Below are 21,818 nucleotides of genomic sequence, written 5' to 3'. Positions count from 1 at the left end.
AGCTGTTGCCTTTCCTTGCCCCAGGCCAACCAGCCTGGGCTACAAAGCAATATGCAGATAGCTGCTACTTTTATGGGCTTGAAGGTGACTGGGAGAAAGAAGCTAAGTTGCTAACTGGGGCCATATGCTGCTGATGCTGAGCCTGGGGCCGCATAGCAAGTTGTACAGGGCATGCTGAGAGCAGATGCTGCTTGTCTGGTGTTTGTACACCTTTGAGAGATTTTAGGAAAGTCCAAAGCATTAGCTATAAAAGGCCATTTGTATGAAAAAATTGCCTTGGGTGGGCCCTAAAGTTGGGTATGGTGGACTTTCAGAGAATCACCAGCATGGGGCAAATGGTGTTAGCTAGGTTGATGGAGTCTCACTCATGGTGCCTGCCTGCTGGGTATGTGCGGGGAGGGTTCAGAAAGGAAATAACACCTTCATCCAGCAGTTCCATCTTGGAGAAAGCTGCCCCTCTAGCCCTCCTTGGACAATTTAGTTCTATTCTATATATCTCTGCTGCCCCAGCACTGGATCTCGGAGTGAGTCCAAGAAAGTCTGTGCAGGGGCCCTTTAGAGGAACACATGGGACTCCAGGATACCTGTGTCACTGAGTCACAATCCCTGCTGGTTTTTAAAGCCAGAAGTTATGGGACTTTTCTTCCTGGCACTGGAACCCTGGGCTGGGGGACCTAGTGTGAGACTGGGACCCCTCATTCCTCATGGAGACTTCTGAAACTACCTAGTGTGTGGTATTTTGCTGTGGTATTTTGTTATGGCAACATGAACAGACTAAGACAATGGGAAAGCCAGAATTATATCAGAGACTTAAGACTTAAAATTTCTGAAGTTATTATTGATGGGAAAGGCCACAATATCACAAAGAACAATGAAATGCTGTTTTATTTCTTATTCTTAAGAAACTATCCTTTTAAAAACCAAAATTATCACCCTGGCTAGAATGGCTCACTTAGTTGGGCATTGTCCCACAAAGCAAAAGGTAATGTGTTGGATTCTCAGTCACAGCATGAGTGTAGGTTGTGGGCTTGGGCCCTGATTAGGTGCATATAAGAGGCAACCAATCAAAATTTCTCTCTCACATCAATGTTTCTCGCTATCTCTCTCTTCCTCCCTTCCCCTCTCTCTAAAATCAATAAGCATGTCCTAGGGTGAGGATAAAAAAAAATCAACATTATTGAGGAATTATTTACTTAAAATATTTTGGACTCATTTTAAGATTACAATCTGAGGCAACATCCATAAGCATGATATACAGTAGTTCCATAATCATAGAAGATTCCCTTGTGCCCCTATCCCAGTGAATACCCTTCTCTAGCTCCTGCCCAAACAATCACTGTTCTTTCTATGACTGTTGATTAAGTTTGAACTTCTCTAGTATTTTATATAAAATGGATTCATAGAATGTATGTTAATTTTTGTTTGCTTCCAATAACCTAGTATGATGTTTTTGACTTGTATTCATGTTCTTTTGTATATCAGTCATTTTTTTACCTCAGTACTGTTTCATTGTTGTCTAAATCACAATTTGTCTATTCACTAGTTAATGGATACTTCACTGGTTCACAGTTTTTGGCTAGGATGAATGAAGATTCCCTGAAAATTCATGTTCAAATAATTTCCTTTAACTTTTAGGTAGCCATAAAACTGTTTCCAAAAGTGGTTGTATCATTTTATGCTCCCACCATCAATGCATGAGAGTTCCATTTGCTCCACATATGTCAACTGTTGGCATTGCCACTTTTTTTTTTTTAGCTTTTATCATGAGTTTATCTTATTAGTATTGCTTTTAAAGAATTGTTTATGGAAGGGGAGAGGAAGATGGCAGAGGAGTAGGGACAGTGTTCTCAGCTCGCTCCTGTTAAGGAGAGACTCCAAGAATGAATGCGGAGAGGAGTGACTGAGTGAGTGTGGATCTCCGATAGTGTGAACAGGGAGGAGAGTGTGGGAGCAGCATGGAGGGGGGTGGAGGGGTTTACCACACACTGCAGGCTGAGTCATTCGGTGCATCTGCAGTACCAAGCTGGAGAGCTCACTAGCCGAGAGCTGCTTGGAGGCTCCTCCTGCTAGGGGCGCACCGATAAGTGAATTCTTGTAGGGAGTTAGGGAGAGGATTTGGCTGAAAAAACCAGAGGAGTGAGAGAACAGTGAACAACCAGGACTGGGAGAAACTGTGTGATCTGAGTCTAGAGGGAAATCTCCTCAGCTGCAACCTCCAACCGAAAGCTCAGCACTCTGGGCGCACGCACACAGCACTTGAGTTAGGGCCATACAGAACAAAGGGACAGTTTTCAGTTCCGCACAGAAAAGCTGCTGCGGAACTCCGGACTGGGGGAGAGCTCCTGAGCAAGAGAAAAGTGCATGCCCCCAGCGCTTTGAGCAATCGTGCTGGAATTTCACAGAACAAAAGGCGGGTTTGGGGCTAGGAGAGAAATAGGACATGCAGGGTGTGTAAGTAGGGAAGAGAGCGGAGGCGGTGGTTCTGGAGTGGAGAAGGTTTTACGGCGGGGAGAAGGGCCGGCAGGGAAAGGCTGCTGTAGAGCTCCAGACTGGGGGAGAGCTCCTGGGTAGGAGAGCGCTGCGCTGACCGACCACACTAGAATCCTGCAGAACAAAGGGACGGTGCTGGGGCAGGAAGAGAGATAGAGCGCACAGGCCTATAGACAGGGAAGCCAGCGGAAGCTGTAGCTCAGAATAGAGACAGTTTTGGGGCAAGGAGAAGAGCCCATGCGGATAAGCCGCTGCAGAGCTCCAGACTAGGGGAGAGGCCCTGGGCAGGAAAGTGCCACTGGGCCTGGTGCTTTGACCGACTGTGCCAGAGTCCTGCAGAACAAAGGGATGGTCTTGAGACAGGGAAAGAGGTAGGGTGCGCAGGCATATAGACAGGGAAGAGAGCAGAAGCTGTAGCCTGGGAATAGAGACACGACTGGAGGCAGGGCTGGGATTGCTGGCAGGCACAGGCTGGACCAACACGGGGAAGGAGTAGCTAGACAAGCCAGAGGAGGGCTGAGGGTTCCTCAGGAGGGGACAACTAAACGCAGCTCACAGAGCGGCGGTAGGCCCATGAATAAAAGACTAGCAATCCCAGAATCAAGCAGAACCCTCCCACAGCCAGCCAACCAACCAGAAAAGATTTGAAACTCATGGAATTTTGAATAGGGGTGGACTCAGGAAGGAAGGAAGGAAAAACAAAAAAACAAACAAACCAAAAATACCCAGAGACTGTGCCTAAAAGTTGAATTGAGTTAAAATCCTCTCATTCTTTTATTTCTCACTCTCTCTCTAACTGCCCCTCCCGTCCTTTCTTATTCTCTCTCCTTTTCTCCCCTCCTCTTCCCTCCCTTCTCTCCCCTTAGCATGTCTCCCCTTCATCCTATTCTTTGTTAATTTTTTAATTTTAAGTTCTCTCGCTTTCCTTCCTATTCCCTTCTTCCAATCCCCTTCCCTCCCCCTATCCTCATCCTCCCTCCATTTCCTTTCTCTCCTTTCTCTGCGCTAAGCACCTTCAATTTTATTAAATTTCTTTATTTTGTCCCCCTTCAGTCTACATTTGTTTTTCTTTCATCACTTGCCCTCATTTTCCTTCTCTCCCTATAAGTATTCTTTCTCTCTTTCTTTCTCTCTCCCTATTACACTTTATATTCTAATCTTTTAATATTCAAATTATAATTCTAATGTATCCCCCTCTCTCTTCACCCTCCCATTCTTACCCCTTCTATCTTTCCACCACATCCCCTTCTTTCTCTCCCTCTTGTATTTCTCTCCTTCATCCTATCTTTTTTCAACTCTTAAATTTCAATTTTTCCCTCCCTAATATCTCCTCTTCCTCTTGATTTCCTTCCCTCCTCCGTGTTCTTTCCCTCCCCCATCCTCTTGATTTCCCATCTCCTATTCCTCTCTCTATATATTCTCTCTTTCTATCTTGCAATTTTATATCATGTTTTAATCTCCTAATATTTTTTTATAATATATAATTTAAAAATTTTCAATCCAGTCCCCCCTCTTCTCCCTCCCCTTCTTCTTTCATTCTCTCTCCTACCCTTCTCTTCTCTACTTTCTCTCTTTCTTTACTCTATCCCTTCCTGTCTTGCTACTTTCTACTCTGTATTTTTATTCTTGAAAAATTCTTTCTCAATCTGTTTCCTACATTCTAACCTCCTCAGCCCTCTCTTTCAATTTCTGGCTGTCTGTCTGCCTGGATGTCTGTTGTGCCTATCCTCCCTCCCACGCTAATCATATAGCATATACCGATTATATAATCCTAATACTATACACTTCCACTTTCTGACTCCACACTGTAACCCTCTCCTCCTTTTCAAACATACACTGTAAATGTTAATTGCTGTCTTACATAACCTTGATCCCAATTGCTAATATTATTACTCTACCAACTTCCAGCTGAAAAATTACCCTTCCTTCAATTAAAACAACCCCTATCTGTTTCTCCTACGAAACAAGAGCCCCAATATCTCCACAAGTATATTAATATGGGCTCATTTGCAACCTATACCGAGATTGTAGTTGGGGGAGATATTGGAGGGTGTGGGTTCCTTGCCTGGGTTGTGTGATTATGTTTTAGCAGCACCTCCCAAAAGATCTCAAGACAAGGTGGGCAGAGTGACTCTCAATCAACTAACCAGAGGAAACGACCCACCAAAGAGTAGCTGAAATACAACCAGAGAGATTAAAGAAATAACATCAAGAACAACACAGATGGAGATCCAAGAGGGCGGAGGAGTAAGTGGAAGCTACACTAACCTCCTCCCAGGACCAGCCAGTGCTGACTCAGCCCCAGTACAGCAGACAGACCATTCCCCTCCAAGTGGTGACAGACTAAGGGGAAATAAAAGCCAAGCCTACAGGAATTAAGCTGCCACACACACAGTCCTTAAGCCTGACGGCTAATCACGGATAGAGTAGATTAACAAGTAAAGAAGACAGAGAAAGGCAGTAGATCCCTGGAAGTCTCCAATAGGCTGCCTAGGGCCAGATTGGTACAGGATCTGATGCTACCAGAGACAGATCCAGGAAGTGCAGATCATTCTAAGAAGCACCAACAAACAATAGGAATCACAAAAATGGGGAGACAGCAAAACAAACCCCCATCAAAAGGAAAGGTAGAATCCCCAGAGAGAGTGCTAAATGAAATAGAGGGGAGCAAACTATCAGATATGAAATTCAAAACATGGATTATGGAGAAGCTCAATGAGCTCAGCGGAAACTACAAAGAACTCAAGGGAAACTACAAGGAACCCCAGAAAAACTACAAGGAACTTCCAGAGAATTACACCAGCATGCAAAAGGACATAGAAGCTATCAATAAGAGCCAGGAGAAAATGAAGAATACGATCTCTGAATTGAAGAACACAATAGAAGGTATTGAAAGCAGGCTAGAGGAAGCAGAAGATTGGATCAGTGAGCTGGAGGACAACGTACACAAATCTCCCAGACAGTGCAACAAAATGAAAAAAGACTGAACAAGACTTAAGAGGTTCTGAGACAGCTGCAGGACAACATGAAACGTTATAATATCCGTATCATAGGAATTCCACAAGGAGAAGAAGAAGAGCAAGGGATAGAAGACCTCTTTGAAAAACTAATGACAGAAAACTTCCCTAACATGAGGAGAGAAAGAGTCACACAAGTCCAGGAAGCAAGTCCCAATGAAGATGAACCCCAACAGGCCCACTTCAAGACACATCATAATTAAAATGACAACATTCAAAGACAAAGAGGGAATCCTAAAAGCAGAAAGAGAGAAACAACTGATAACACGCAAGGGAGCTCCAATAAGGCTATCATCAGATTTCTCAGCAGAAACACTACAAGCCAGAAGGGAATGAAAAAAAATATTCCAAGCAATGAAAAACAAAGGCCTACAACCAAGAATACTCTACCCAGCAAAGCTCTCATTCAAAATCAAGGGTGAAATAAGGAGCTTCCAAGACAAAAGTAGGGTAAAAGAATACATCTCCACCAAACCAGCAATGCAGGAGATGCTAAAGGGTCTGCTTTAAGAACAAAAAGAAACAGAGAGAGACAGAGAAGAACACGAGTACAAAGAGGAAAACTGACAATCAATAAGTACTTATCGGTAATAACCTTAAATGTAAATGGATTAGATACTCCATTCAAAAAACATAGGGTAGCTGAATGGATTATAAAGAATGACCCACATATATGCTGTCTACAAGAGACACACCTAAGAACAAAAGATCTACACAGACTGAAAGTAAAGGGATGGAAAAAAGTATTTCAAGCAAATGGACATAAAAAAAAGCTGGGATAGCAATACTTATATCAGACAAAAGAGATTTCACAGAAAGGGCCATAAAAAGAGACAAAGAAGGGCATTTCATAATACTTAAAGGAAAAATCCATCAAGAAGATATAACCCTTATAAATATATATGCACCCAACTTAGGAGCACCCAAATATATAAGGAAAAATTTGAAAGGCTGCAAGAAAGATATAGACAGCAACACACTCATAGTAGGGAAATTTAACACCCCATTGTCAACAAGGGACAGATCTTCAAAGCAAAGAAACACCAAAGATATTGAGGAACTGAACAACACTCTAGATCAAATGGACTTAGTCGATATATATAGAACTTTTCACCCCAAAGAAGCAAAATATACATTCTTCTCAAGTGCGCATGGAACATTTTCAAAGATAGACCACATGGTAGGACACAAAATAAGCCTCAACAAATTCAAGAAAATTGAAATTATATCAAGCATCTTCTCAGGTCACAATGGCTTAAAATTGAAAATCAACCTCAAGGGAAAAACTCAAAAACATTCAAACTCCTGGAGAATGAATAACATGCTATTAAATAATGAATGGGTTAACAATGACATCAAGGAAGAAATCAAAAAGTTTCTGGAAACTAATGGTAATGAACACACAACAACCCAAAACCCATGGCATACAGCGAAAGCAGTCCTGAGAGGAAAGTTCATAGCAATACAGGCCTACCTAAAAAAGCTAGAAGAATCTCTAATAAAAAATTTAACCCTACGGCTACAAGAACTAGAGGAAGAACAACAAGCAAAGCCCAGATCAAGTAGAAGGAAGGAAATCATCAAGATCAGAGCACAATTAAATGACATAGAGACTAAACTAACAATTCAAAAGATCAACAAAAGTAAAGCTGGTTTTTTGAAAAGATAAACAAAATTGACAAACCTTTAACCAGGCTCAACAAGAAAAAAAAAGAGAGGACTCAAATAAATATAATCAGAAACGAAAGAGGGGAAATCACAACCGATACCACAGAAATACAAAGGATTGTAAGAAATTATTACAAACAACTGTATGGCAAGAAATTTGACAACCTAGAGGAAATGGACAAATTCCTGGAAACTTATAGTCTTCTAAAACTGAATCTTGGAAGTACTAGCCACAGCAATCAGACAGGAAATAGAAATAAAAGGCATCCAAATTGGAAAAGAGGAAGTAAAACTGTCATTATTTGCAGATGACATGATAGTGTACATAGAAAATCCTATAGATTCCACAAAAAAACTGCTCAACCTAATACGTGAATTCAGGAAAATAACAGGATACAAAGTCAATATTAAGAAATCAAAGGCATTTTTTTACACCAACAATAAAAACTCACAGATAGAAACCGAAAGAAAAATCCCATTTACAATAGCAACAGAAAAATAAAATTCCTAGGAATAAACTTCACCAAGGAGGTAAAAGACCTGTACTCAGAAAACTACATAACACTGAAGAAAAAAATTAAAGAAGATACAAATAAATGGAAGCATATATCATGCTCATGGATGGGAAGAATCAACATCATTAAAATGTCCATACTACAAAAAGCAATTTATAGATTCAATGCAATCCCTATTAAAATACCAGCAACGTCTTTCACAGACCTAGAACAAATACTTCAAATATTTATATGGAACCTAAAAGGAGCCCGAGTAGCCACAGCAATATTGAGGAAGAAGAACACAGTAGGAGGAATCACAATACCTGATATCAAACTATACTACAAGGCCATGGTAATCAAAACAGTCTGGTACTGGCATAAAAACAGACATATAGATCAATGGAAGAGAATTGAGAGCCCAGAAATAAACCCAGGTCTATATGGTCAACTAATATTTGACAAAGGGGGAAGGAACATCAAATGGAGGGAAAAGAGCCTCTTCAACAAATGGTGCTGGGAGAACTGGACAGAGACATTCAAAAATATGAAAATAGACCACCAACTTATGCCACACACCAGAATAAACTCAAAATGGATCAAAGACTTAAATGTAAGCCGTGATACCATAAAAGTCCTAGAGGAAAAAATAGGCAGGAAAATTTCAGATATTCCACGTAGCAACATTTTCACTGATATATCTCCTAAGGCAAGGGAAATAAAGGAAAGAATAAACAAATGGAACTACATCAAACTAAAAAGTTTCTGCTCAGCTAAAAAAAACATCAGCAAGATGAAAAGGAAACCAACCATATGGGGAAACATATTCGCCAATGACATCTTAGACAAGGGATTGATCTCCGATATATATAAAGAACTCATACGACTCAACACCAAGAAGACAGACAACCTAATTAAAAAATGGTCAAAGGACCTGAACAAACACCTCTCCAGAGAGGACATACAGAGGGTCCATAGACATATTAAAAAATGCTCAACATCACTAGCCAAAAGAGAGATGCAAATAAAAACCACAATGAGATACCATCTCACAGCAGTCAGAATGGCCATCATCAACAAATCAACAAACAACTTGTGCTGGAGAGGATGCGGAGAAATGGGAACCCTGGTTCATTGCTGGTGGCAATGCAGAGTGGTGCAGCCACTATGGAAAACAGTTTGGAATTTCCTCAGAAAACTAACACTGGAACTGCCTTTTGAACCAGCAATTCCATTGCTAGGATTATATCCAAAAAATCCTGAAACACCAATTCAAAAGAACCTATGCACCCCTATGTTCATAGCAGCACTATCTACAATACCCAAATGCTGGAAACAACCTCAGTGCACGTCTGTAGATGAGTGGATACAAAACCATGGTACATTTACACAGTGGAGTACTATGTAGCAGGAAGAAAGAAGGAACTTCTACCATTTGCAACAACATGGATGGAACTAGAATTATGCTTAGCGAAATAAGCCAGGCAATGAAAGAAAAATACCTTCTTCTGTCACCTATTACAGGAATCCAATGAACAACACAAACAAATGAGCAAAACTGAACCAGAGCTATGTAAACAAGAAATAGACTAACAGTAACAAGGGAGGAGGCAGGGGGGAGAGATGGGGATCAGAAGGAGAAGGGTTTAGTCAAAGAACATATATAAATGACCCAAGGACATGGGCAACTGAGTGGGTACTGAACGTGGGAGATGGAAGGGGCAGGGTACAGGGAAGCAAGAGGGGGATAAAACTGACACAACTGTAATGAAAAAACAAACAAAAAAATTTTTTTAGTTAGGGAAAAATGAAAATATGAAGAATGGAAATGCCAGTTCAGTGAATATTAGGACAAAGATTTTCCTTCACGTTGTATATTTTTCTCCCTATCTGATCCTTCCAGAGTTTGGCATTCTAAACAAGTAAGTAATGACATAAGTTTCTTTGCATAAAACTAATAAGACCAGTCGTTAATAGAGATTCCTTTTTTTTTTCTTTTTTTTTACCAAGTCTTTGACTGGAATGTCATGCCTAAAGGAGACATGCTTGTGCTCAGGTTGTTACCAAAAAGCCCTGAGGAACTGGGAATGACTTTCAAAGGTAATAAAAGCCCGTGAGATAGAAGGCCTGGTACCATGGTTGGTTGTGCGGTCCACAGCAATCTTTCCAGGGAAGGAACGAAGGTTGTTTTCCTGAAAGATGGCTAGAAGGGACTTTAAGGTACAATGAAAAACCAGAAAGACTTGGAAAAGACAGGTGTGTACAGGCAAGGATGAATGCCAGTTATGTGCCCCAGCTTCTGTGCCCTGAAGAGCAGACTGAGGGTCACCGTAAATGTTCCTTGGGTAAGTTCCAGCAAAACAGAACTAAAGATCATAAGTGATCATTTGCTGCTCTTGTTGTGTTTATGCAAGTGAACAGGATAAATTAAAAATGGACTTAATGTAGTCTCTTTAATGACAAGGAGGGTAATCTTAGTGAGAAAAATCATTATTCAAGGAAAATCACAATGATCAGTGATAGACTATAAAGTAGTGCAGCTAACCGTCTTAAAAGTTTCTTTTCATTTAAAATATGGTTTCACTTGAAAATTATACCATGTCTCTGATATCATGAAAGATATTCAAGTTGCAGGCAAGTAGAATGTCAAGTGCCTTACAACTGGATGTCTTTCCAATAAGACAGTCTTACAGATTTAGAGAATTGTATTTGGGTTATGTTACATAAATTAACATATGCTTTCTGTTGTCTTTTTTTTAAATGTGTTTTATTGATTATAATAATACATTTGTCCCAATTTCCCTTCCCTTTACTCCCCTCCACCCAGTGGCCCCCCTCCCTCCAGTTGTCCCCCCCTTTTAGATCATGTCCCTTAGTTGTGCATACAGATCTTCTCAACCTCTCTCTGTCTATTCCATTCCCTCCTACCATGATCCTTAATTCCTATATCATCTCCCTCCCTCTCCCCCTTCCCCCTCCCTGCTGACCTCCCCCCAATATGCTCCCCATACCTATAGTTCTTTTTCCACTCTCGTTGCCTGTTTAGTTTGCCTTTGTTTCAATTCCCTAGCTTCTGTTGTTTCTTGTGATGCAGTTTTCATTTTAGATTTCATTGTCTTGATCCTCCTTTTTCTAAACCAGTCCCTTTAACATCTCATATAACAGTGGTTTGGATCTAATGAACTCTTTCAGTTTTATTTTGTCCTGGAAACACTTTCTCTGTCCTTCTATTCTGAATGACAATTTCGCTGGATAGAGTATTCGTGGTTGTAGGTTTTTGCTTTTCATTACTTTGAATATTTCTTGCCAGTCCCTTCTTGCCTGCAGGGTCTTCCTTGAGAAGTCAGCTGATAGTCTAATTGGGACCCCTTTGTACATGATTCTTTTCTTCTTTCTTGCTGCTTTTAAGATTCTCTCTTTATCTTTAATTTTTGACATTTTGATTATAATGTGTCTTGGAGTAGTTCTCCCTGGGTCCAGTTTTTTTTGGAATTCTCTGTGCTTCCTGGACCTGTAAGTCTATTTCCTTCCCCAAGTCTGGGAAGTTCTCCTTTATTATATTTTCACCCAATTTTTCAATTTCTAGTTCATCTTCCTCGCTGTCTGGCAAACGAATGATTCTTATGTTGGGCCTTTTACAGCTGTCCCAGAGGTTTCTGATCCTCTCATCGTTGCTTCCCATTTACTCTCTCTGCATTGGTTGACTGCTTGTTCCTTCTCCATATTCCAGTTTGTTGAAATGAACTCTGGATTTTTTTTCCTCACCATCTGTCTTGTATGTGGTTTTGTTCCTTTCAGTATGAGTGTTTTTCAATTCTTTCTCATCTTTTCCCAGATCTTTTGTTAATTCTGTAAGCCACCTGATAACAATGGCCCTGAACTGAGCCTCTGACATGTTTCTTATTTGTTCATCTGTCAGATTCCTCATCTGTTGCCTGGTGAGCTGTGCCACCGGGATTTCTATAGTTGTCTGCCTCATTTTGACAGATTTGCGTTTTGTTTTCTTGGGCCGGCTGTAGGGGGCAGTGCCTGTGTACTCGTCACGACCCAGCGACTGGCGCCAATCCGCAACCTTTCTCGCTGCGCCGTGGTGCTTTGTCGTCACAACCCAGCGACCGGCGCCTGTCCGCGACCTATTTCGCAGCCCTGTGGCGCTTTCTTTGGGGGCGGGGGTCCAAGATGGATTCACACAGTTATTCCGCTAGGAGACTGGGATCCGTCCTCCCGCCCCCCTGGGCCTCACTGTTCAAGGCGATGTGGTGGCTGCTTTCCCCAGCGTTGGGGTCGCAAGCTGCCAGGGGTTCGACTGCAGCCGGGATTGTCCTCCCTGCCACTGGGATTGTTCTCCCTGCCGCTGTCCCTGGTGCGACCGCAAACAGCACTGCCCCCTTTTGCTCCCCCTACCTGCCCAAAGGGCGCGGCTGGTTTATAACTTAATACGTTGGGCTTCCGTGTAGTTTTATTTTCTGGAATTTCTAGTTATCCTTTGTTTTGAAGTAGTTGTATTCCTCTCTAGTTGTAGAGGGAGACCGAGCGCGTCCGTCTAAGCCTTCATCTTGGCCAGAAGTCTGCTTTCTGTTTTCAAAGGACATAAGACTATGACCTCATTACCTGAGTGATTTTCTGTATGTATAGTCCTCACTTAATCCTGTCTGCATCGCTGCCTCCTGAGTCTCAACGGTTTGGCTGTACTAAATGGCTGGGTTGGTGAAGAATGCGGTGGTCTGTGGGCTTCACTTTAAAACTGGTTTCTCTTTTCTATCCTAATGGCTTGGACAGAAAGAGCCCAGAGGCCTGAGAGGGGGGAAACCTATACTATTTCCCTCAGCGCAAACTAAGTATAATGGGCAAAAGGGTTTGGACAGGTGAGATGTGCCTAGCACACCTTCCTCCAAAGAAGCCCTTCTTTTCCTTTTTTTCCCCCTAATGTGGAACATTGAAAAATTAATCCCTGCCTTTTGTCATCTAGTAGTTATGGATTGAATGATGTCTTTTAACCCTTTTTGCCAAATCTGTTGCCCCCAGAATACAACAAGGATGCCAGCCTGTTAAACCAATCACGCCGTTGTACTGAGACAGTCAAGTGATCTGGAGTCTGCACGATCCTTCCCCGTGTGGGAAGGCCACCCTCTCCTCCACACCCCCACTCTTATTAGGGATTTATGGACCCAAGGGTAGGTAGGACGATGACCATGTCCAGCTTGAAGCAGCTAGTGGAGCTTGAGACCTTCACCCATTGTCCTTTAGAAGATTACAAAGGGTCTTAATATCTGAGAGGGAAGGATAGTTATTTTTTATTGTTAAAATTATTAATTAATCACATATTTACTGAAGAAAAAAGAGAGAAGAAGAAGAAGAATATATGAAAGGGTGAAGCGGGAAGGCTTGTATGTACAAACCATGGGTATGGACTTGGGGGGGGATTGCTGGGGGAGGGAGATGCTGGGTGGAGGGGAGTAAAGGGGAGAAAATTGTAACTATTGTAACAATATAGTCAATAAAATACATTAAAAAAAGAATTTCCATTCATGGGGAAATAGTTGTCATTCTAATATTTAATAAAATACATTTCATGATTTAAAGGAAAAAATAAAAAAGAAAGAAATGGCTTTCATATTAATTACATACTTATTTTTTAATGCTTTTTATTTCCTTTTGTATACAAGTATATATGCTTTTTTGTTATCTTTTATTGATTATGCTGTTACAGTTGTCCTAATTTCTTTTCCCTTTGCTCCCCTCTACCCAGAAACCCCCACTAGCAGTCCCACCCACCTCAGTCCTTGTCCATGGGTCATGCATATAAGCTCTTCACTGCATCTCCCTGTCTATTCTTCACACTCCTACTATGCTTTTTAATTCCTGTACCATTTCCCTCCTTCTCCCCTTTTCTCCCACCCCGCTGACCTCCCCCAACATGCTCCCCATACCTGTGATTCTGTTCACATTCTGGTTGTCTGCTTAGTTTGCCTTTGTTTCCATTCCCTAGCTTCTATTGTTGATCGTTGTGATACTGTTTTCATTTTAATCTTCATAGTTTTGATCTTTTTGCTAAATGAGTCCCTTTAACATTTCATATAATAATGGCTTGGTGATGATGAATTCCCTCAGCTTTAGCTTGTCTGGGAAGCAATTTCTCTGCCCTTCCATTCTGAATAATAGCTTTGCTGGATAGAGTAATCTTGGTTGCAGGGCTTTGCTTTTCATCACTTTGAATATATCCTGCCAGTGCCTTCTTGCTGGCAAAGTTTTTTGAGAAATCAGCTGACAGTCTTATAGGTACCCCTTTGTAGGTAATTCTCCTCTTCTGTCTTGCTGTTTTTAAGATTCTCTCTTTATCCTTAACCTTTGGCATTTTGATTATGATGTGGCTTGATGTGGTCCTCCTTGGGTCTAGTTTGTTTGGGACTCTCTGTGTTTCCTGGACCTGTATGTCCATTTCCTTCCCCAAATTAGGGAAGTTTTCCTTCATTATTTTCTCATATAAGTTTTCAATTTCTTGCTCTCCCTCTACACCTTCTGGCAACGCTGTGATTCAGATGTTGGCACCTTTATACCTGTCCCAGGGGTTTCTAAGTCTCCTCATTTTTTTTTTTTTTACAGGAGATATAAAAGAAGGCTTTATTTTTTTAATTTTATTTATTTTTAGAGAGGGAGAAAAAGGAGAGCTACATGGATTGGTTGCCTTTTATACGCCCCACTATGCAACTCAGGCAGGTGCCCAGACCTGGAATCAAACTGGTGACCTTTTGGATTTGCAGGACAATACCCAACCCAATGAGCAACACCAGTCATGGCTGAAAGAGCTAACTGTAGATGCAATGTTGCTTCAGTCCATTCAACACCCCAACATTGTTGGGAGCCCCAATGCTCTCTGCTTGGCTTACATTCCACATCCCTGTCCCCACTTTGGGGTTAGAAATGTTGCCCCTAGTGTATTAAGGCACAGCCTACCAATAGGCCTGGCTGTCAGAGAGAAGGAATTAGGATACTCCATAGCATGCTGATCAAGTATTCAGGCAACACGGATAACCAGAGAACACATTTATTAAACGAGCTTGTTTGTTTTGAAGCACGAGCTTTCAAGAAAGGAGGGAAGAGGATTTATTTGCCTTTCCTGGCCTTAATTTTCCTTAGATAGAACTCCAGCTCCTTGCCCTCTAGCACATAGCCGTCTGCTCGGCCACACTGGCCTGGTCTTGAAGCGATGCATGCAAGAAGCTTGCCCTGCTGGAACTGCTCCTCTAGAAGAGTGCTGATTTTGGCATTCTTTTTCCTTTCATCATATTTCTTCTGAATTTTCTTTGATCGTTTTTTGTTTAAAATCTCTTCCTCTTCAGGAGTCAGCTTGGCCCCTTTCTTGCGGCCCAGGGGCAGTGCATAGTGAGACTCGTACCACTGCCGGTACGGTGTGCTGTCAATGAGCACAATACAGTTCTTTACTAGGGTCTTGGTGCGGACCAGTTCGTTGTTGGATGCATTGTAGACAACATCAATAATCCTTGTTTTCCGTGTAGAACACTCTGAGCCCCAGGAGAAGTTGCCCACGTCCAGCCTCAAGGCTCGGTACTTCTTGTTGCCTCCCCGCACACGAACTGTGTGTATGCGGCGGGGGCCAATCTTAGTGTTGGCAGCAGGGCGTCCCAGCTCATATTTTCGCTTTTTGTGGTAGGGCTTCCTCTTGCCCCCGGTCTTGCGGCGCTTGTGCCAGTTGTCCCGAGAGATGCCCATGGCTTGGCGCCGGCTGGAAAGAGATCTCCTCATTTTTTAAAATTTTCATTTCCTCCTTCTGTACTGGTTGATGCAACAGCCCCACCCAGATCACAGAGTCAAACAAAGAAAGCTGGCGTGATGAGGAGACAGAAGTATGTGTGCTTTTATCTGATCACATTTTCCTTCTGTATGAAAAACTTTATTTAGCATGTCTTATACTGTCAGCCCACTGAGGCTAAATTTTCTTATTTTTGAAATATATTTTCTCTATATATAGAATTTTAGACTTTTTTCCTCATAAACTTTTAAAGATGGGTTTCTATTGTTTTCTTTCTTATGTAGTTTCTGAAAAGAAGTATATTCAAAGTCTGATCACTGCCCTCTGTATGAAACATGCTTCCTCTCCCTGGATAATTACAAAAATTTTTAATTTAGCATTGATTTTCAACAATTTGAATATGATGTACTTTTGAGAGTTTTCTTCGTATCCTTATTTGAAATCTTTCATTGATCTTGTCACATTTCAGGTTTCTAATTCTCAAAACTTTGGAAAAATTTCTGCCATTGTTTCTTGAAATATATTGCTACTGCATTTCTGGAAATCCAGTTATGTGTCTGTTAGAATACTTGACATTCGGTCATGTTTCATTGATGCTGTCTTGCTTTATAAGTATTTTCTTAATGTGCTTTATGCTGGATAATTTATATTGCTTGCTCTCTAAGTTCATGGATCTGTTTTTCTAAAGTGTCTAATTTGTTGTTAACCTCATTAGGTAGAATATTTATTTCCAGTATTTTATTTTTACCTCTAGATATTTTTCCTTTTATAATTTGCTGTTGATTCATTTTGTTCACGTTTTTCTTTAAATATTTGGACATATTAAGCACATAGCAAGCATTTTAGTTACTTGAAGTCATCTTGTTCCTGTCTCTGCTTGCTGTGTAATTTGCTGTTCTGGGTCTAGAATAACCTCTTTACTAAGACTGACTTAGCGCCAATGCTGAGTCATAATTCTTCTAAGGTCTATACTGAAAGCTCTGCATAGTCAATGAGGTCTCTTTATTTTGGCTAATAGGAACTCAAATGATCCCTTGCCCTTATCGAGTTCTGGAATGGCTTAGCTTAAAGCTCCAGTAATTATGTTTTGCTCTGAAAGTTTTATGTTGCCAAGCATTAGAGGATTTCACCTTATGTGGATACAAATGGACATTCACTCACTCATGAAAATACTGGGTCTATTTTTTAGTGCAGCTCCCTCTTTTTCAGTATTGTGCTCCTCAAATTTTAACTACTCCAGCCTCTTAAAACTCATATGTCATTTTAGTTAAGTCAGCAAAAACATGAAGATCTGCAGTGTGGTCCAGAAATTTCCTCCAGATGGAAAGTTAGGTAAGTCCTTTTTCCTTTCTCAGAGATCATGATACTTTGTTGTCCATCAATCACTAAAAACAAACATTTCATATATTTGGCCCAGTTTTCCATTTTTTATTTGCCTAGGAGTTAATTCTGTACACTAGACTGGAAGTTAGCATGAGGTAATGGTGCAGGTTGCAAGTATCAGGGTAACCATTATGGACCTTCTTTTTTTTAAAGTGATTTTTAAATTTTTAAATTACTATTGACATGCAATGTTATAGTAGTTCCAGGTGTATAACACAATGATTGGACATTATATAACTTACTGAGTTATCAGCCCAATAAATCTAGTACCCATCTGACACCATACATAGTTACTACAATATTATTGACTGTATTCCCTATGCTATAATTTATAACCTTGTGACTGTTTTGTAACTACCAATTTGTACTTCACTTTCTTCACACATCTTCTGAACTGTGCCTCCCATCTTTCACCCAGGTCCTAAAAACCTTCCCTCTGGCAATCACTAGTGCTCTCTCTGTGTCTATGAGTCGGTGTCAATTTTGTTTCTTCATTTACTGTTTTTCAGATTCTATATACTAGTCAAATCATATGGTATTTGTCTTTTTCTGACTGAGTTATTTCACTAAGCATAATATCCTCTAGGGCCATCCATGCTGTCTTAAATTATAAGATTTCATTTTTAGACTTCCAGCCAAGATGGAGGCATAGACAGAAATGCTGCATCTCCCTCCACAACTAGGAAGGAATGCAGCTACCTCGAAACTGGAAACAGCCGGAGTTCCAGAAAATCAAGCTACATGGAAGTCCAGCAAACAAAGATATAAAGAAGAAATACTCATCCAGACCAATAGGAGGAGTGGAGCCCGGGCGGAGAGGACGTGGTGTGGCGGCAGCAGCGGCAGTGGCAGTGGTGGGCTGGTGGGAAGCACAGTCCCACGTTTTAAAAACTCGGGAGGGACACCTGGGGAGTATTCCCAACTCCTCACCAGACCTAGCAGCTCACAGTCCCAGCACCTGAAAAAATCAAGCCGCATTGCTTCTGACTGTGCAGACTGGTGGGTGTTGGGCTGGAGGCAGAGTCTGCTGGTCTCAGCAGAGTCTGCTTGTTTGAAGGGCCCCCAGGTACTAGAATGTCCGCAGACCCACCCACTCTGGGAACGACGGCCAGGGCAGCAGCTGGAGGGGCACCGTTCTGGTGCAGAAGTGGGAGAGGTGCCTGGAAAAGGGGTGAGTGCTAGGCTGACGGCATTGTTCCCTCTTGGACCCCTCCCCCACATACAGTGCCACAACTTGGTGAAACAGGTCACCCTCTACTGACCAATCCCTAAGGCTCCACCCCTTATAATATAACAGGAACGATATCTCTTCCTGGGACACAGAGGGAAAAAACACAGGAGCCTGTCAAGATGAGGAGGCACAGAAGTACGGCCTAAAATGGGAAACGGATCAAGGTTCCAGTGGGAGAACTAAGCGATGAGGAGATAGCCAACCTAACAGATGAGGAGATGGACAACCTAACAGACGCAGAATTTAAAACACTGGTGATAAATATGCTCACAGGCTTGACAGATATGCTTGAGTAAAGCAAATGCAGAAGAGAAGTGAAGGCTATGCTAAGTGAAACGAAGGAAAATCCACGCAAAACCAATGGTGAAGGGAAGGAAACCGGGGTTCAAATCAATGACTTGGAACATAAGGAAGAAAAAAACAGTCAACCAGTGCAGAATGAGAAAGCAAGAATCGAAAAAAAAATGAGGAAAACTTCCCAAATTTTGTGAAGGAGATGGACATACAGGTTTGGGAAGCACGGAGGGTCCCAGGTGAGCTGGAACTATACCAGGACGCATCATGATTGAGATGCCAAAGGTGAAAGATAAAGACAGAGTCCTGGGGGCAGCAAGAGAGAGGTGGAGAGTTGCCTACAGGGGTTGCCTATAGGACTATCAGCTGATTTCTCAGAGGACACTTTGCAGGCAGGAAGGGACTGGCAAGCAGTAATCAATGTGATGAAAGGCAACCTGCAACCAGGATTACTGTATCCAGCAAAGCTATCATTTGGAATGGAAGGGCAGATAAAGTGCTTCCCAAACAAGGTGAATCGAAAGGAGTTCATCATCACCAAGCTATTATTATATGAAATGTCAAAGGGACTTACTTAAAAAAAAGAAGATCAAACTATGAACTCTAAAATGACAACAAACTCACAACTATCAACAACTTAATGTAAAAAATAAAAACAAAATCCAACTAAGCAAACCGGAACAGGAACAGAATCATAGGTATGGGGATCATTTGGAGGGTTATCAGCTGGGAGTAATGGAGAAATGGTGCAGGGATTAAGAAGCATAATCAGTTGGTATGAAATAGGTAGGGGAAAGTTAAGAATATTATAGAAAGGGTGAAGCCAAAGAACTTACACACATGACCCATGGACATGAACTAAGGGGGTGGGATTGATGGAGGGAAGGGGGTTACTTGGCAGAGGGGAACAAATGGTGAAAAATTGGAACTACTCTTAACAACATAATCAATAAAATATACTTAAAAAAGATTTCATTTTTATTCCTAAAGAACTGTGATTGTCTGAGTTAAACTGCCTGGTAGCTCACAAGGACAAGCACATGAACTAGCCTTTATTTTGCCTGATGAGGTGTATTCCCAGGGCAGGGGTGACTTCCAGGTGGTATTTTCCAGAAGTATTTAAAGATGTTTTAGCCATAGCAGGCTATGACAAAGGATAAGAGTTGGGACAAGCAATAGAAAGGCCAGAAAACCTGGGAATAAAGAGGTTGGGGGGAACATATAAGAGGAATTAAAGGATTTTAAAAGGTTCCAAATATATCACAGATTCAAGAAGACCATGTGCATGAGCAGTAGTGCTCATAAACTCAGAAAAGTCCAGAGAAAACCAAGGCCTGACCTCCAGATAACTGAAATATTCAGTGTAAGTAGCAAATAAAGGCTAAGACAGAGTTGTAAATGGGCTGGCTAAGTACTGAAGAGTCCTAAAAGAGATATAGTATGAAAAAACTGGGAGACCATTTTTTTATTTCTTTCTTTTTTTTCTTTCTCTGCTCCAGGTACTTAAAAAAACTCTCAAAATAAGAGCTGACCATTTAATTATCAGAAGAGAGACATCAGAGGCCACATATGAAAAAGAACATAGACCATAAATCACTAGACAAGCAGACAATAAACCACAGGAAACAGCAAAACAAATCCTAGATATTGGTGAGAATATGATTTATACAATTGCCACACTATAATATTCAGATTGTTCAATTTTCAACATAGTATATTGGGACATGCAAAGAAATAAGAAACTATGGCCCACTTGCATGAAAAAAATGCAATAAAAATGTCCATGAGGAAGCTCTGGTACTGAATATATTAGAAAAGGGAATTAAATTAACTGATTTCAATATACCCAAAGAACTAAAGAAAAACCATGGACAAAGAACTAAAAATTACCAAGAAAGGCATATCTTAACAAATAAAGAATAGAACATAGAAATAGAAATTATAAAAAGAAACAAAATAGAAATTCTGGAGCTGAAAGTAATAATAACTGAAATTAAAAATTTACTATAAGAGTTCAACAGCAGATATGAGCAGGCAGAATAAAGAATCAGCAAACTTGAAGATAAATCCACTGAGATTAGCTAAGGAGCAGAAAGAGAAAAGTATAAAGAAAAAACGAAGAAATACTAAGAGAATTGTGGAATACCATTGAGCACATGAACATTTACATAATAGGATTCCCAGAGAGAAAAGAGAGAAAAAGCAGAATATTTAAAGAAATAATGTCTAAAAACATCAAAAACAAGATGAAAACATGAATCTACATATTCAATAAGCTCAATTCCAGGTAGGATAAATTTAAAGAGCTAAACTCCAAAACACGTTATAATTCAATTGTCAAAAACCAAAAACAGAGAAACTTGAAAGCAAAAAGAGAGAAGTGACTTATTACAGACAAGGAATAATTAGTAAAAAGAACAGCCAATTTCTCATCATAAACCATGGAGGCCAGAAGGCAGTGAGGCCACATAATTAAAACACTGAAAGAAAATTTTTTTCACCCAAGGGTTTTATACCTGGCAAAACAATATGTATAAATAAAGAAGAAATTAAGAAACTTCTAGATAAACTAAAAGTGAGAAATTTCATCATTAGTAGATCTTCTCTTTACAAAATACTGAAAGTAGTGATTTGGGCTAAAACGAAAATACACTAGACTGTAACTCGAAACCAGATGAAGAAATAAATTAAAAAGTTAATAATAGCTATATAAGCAAATACAAACTAGTATTTTTTAATTTTTGATTTTGCCTTTTTTATTTTTATATGATTTAAATGCAATGCATGAAAATAATCAATCTATTTTAATAGGTATATGCTGTATAAAGAACTAATTTTGGACAATAACAACATAAAGAAGGAAAAATGGAAGTGCAGTGCAGCAGGGCTTTATATACATTTGAATGTAAGTTTGTATTAATTCAAATTTGATTGTTACAAAGTAGGAATGGTCATTGTAATTTCCTGATTAATTACTAAGAAAAAATTTAAATATAGAACAAATAACCAGTTAATTCAATGGTCCACTAGGAAAAAAATTAACCAAAAGAGAGTTGGAGTCATTGTACTAATATAAGACAAAATAGATTCTATGCCAAAATTTGTTACCAGCAACAAAGAATGGCATGATATATTGAGAAAAGTTTTGATCCATTAAGAAGACATAATAATTATAAGCATAAACATACCTAAAAAGAGAGCCCCAAAATATATGAAGCAAGAATTAACAGGACTAAATGGAGCATTATACCTGTACAATAATAGCTGGCAGTTTCAATACCTGACATTATATAATTAATAAAAAAAAGAAAAGAGGGGGAGGATCACCTTGAATCTTTCTCCCTGTAAGCCACCTGAGGTGGTTTCTCTGCTCATTTGAGATTACAAATCTTCTGGAATGTACTTGGGCATTTTTTAGTGCTCCTCACTGTTGATGTGCTAAGAGTTGCCCTCTTAAAATTAAATGAAAA

General features: G+C 40.4%; 1 pseudogene; it reads right to left on the bottom strand.

The window, feature by feature from the left end:
* Positions 1-14,683: 14,683 nt before the first annotated feature.
* Positions 14,684-15,418, bottom strand: LOC149990902 (small ribosomal subunit protein eS8 pseudogene; annotated as a pseudogene).
* Positions 15,419-21,818: the final 6,400 nt, after the last annotated feature.

The sequence above is a fragment of the Furipterus horrens genome, unplaced genomic scaffold (genome assembly GCF_987537825.1).
Source record: "Furipterus horrens unplaced genomic scaffold, mFurHor1.1.pri manual_scaffold_17, whole genome shotgun sequence".
NCBI classification, from domain to species: Eukaryota; Metazoa; Chordata; class Mammalia; order Chiroptera; family Furipteridae; genus Furipterus; species Furipterus horrens.
This window is presented reverse-complemented; position numbering and strand designations above follow the sequence as displayed.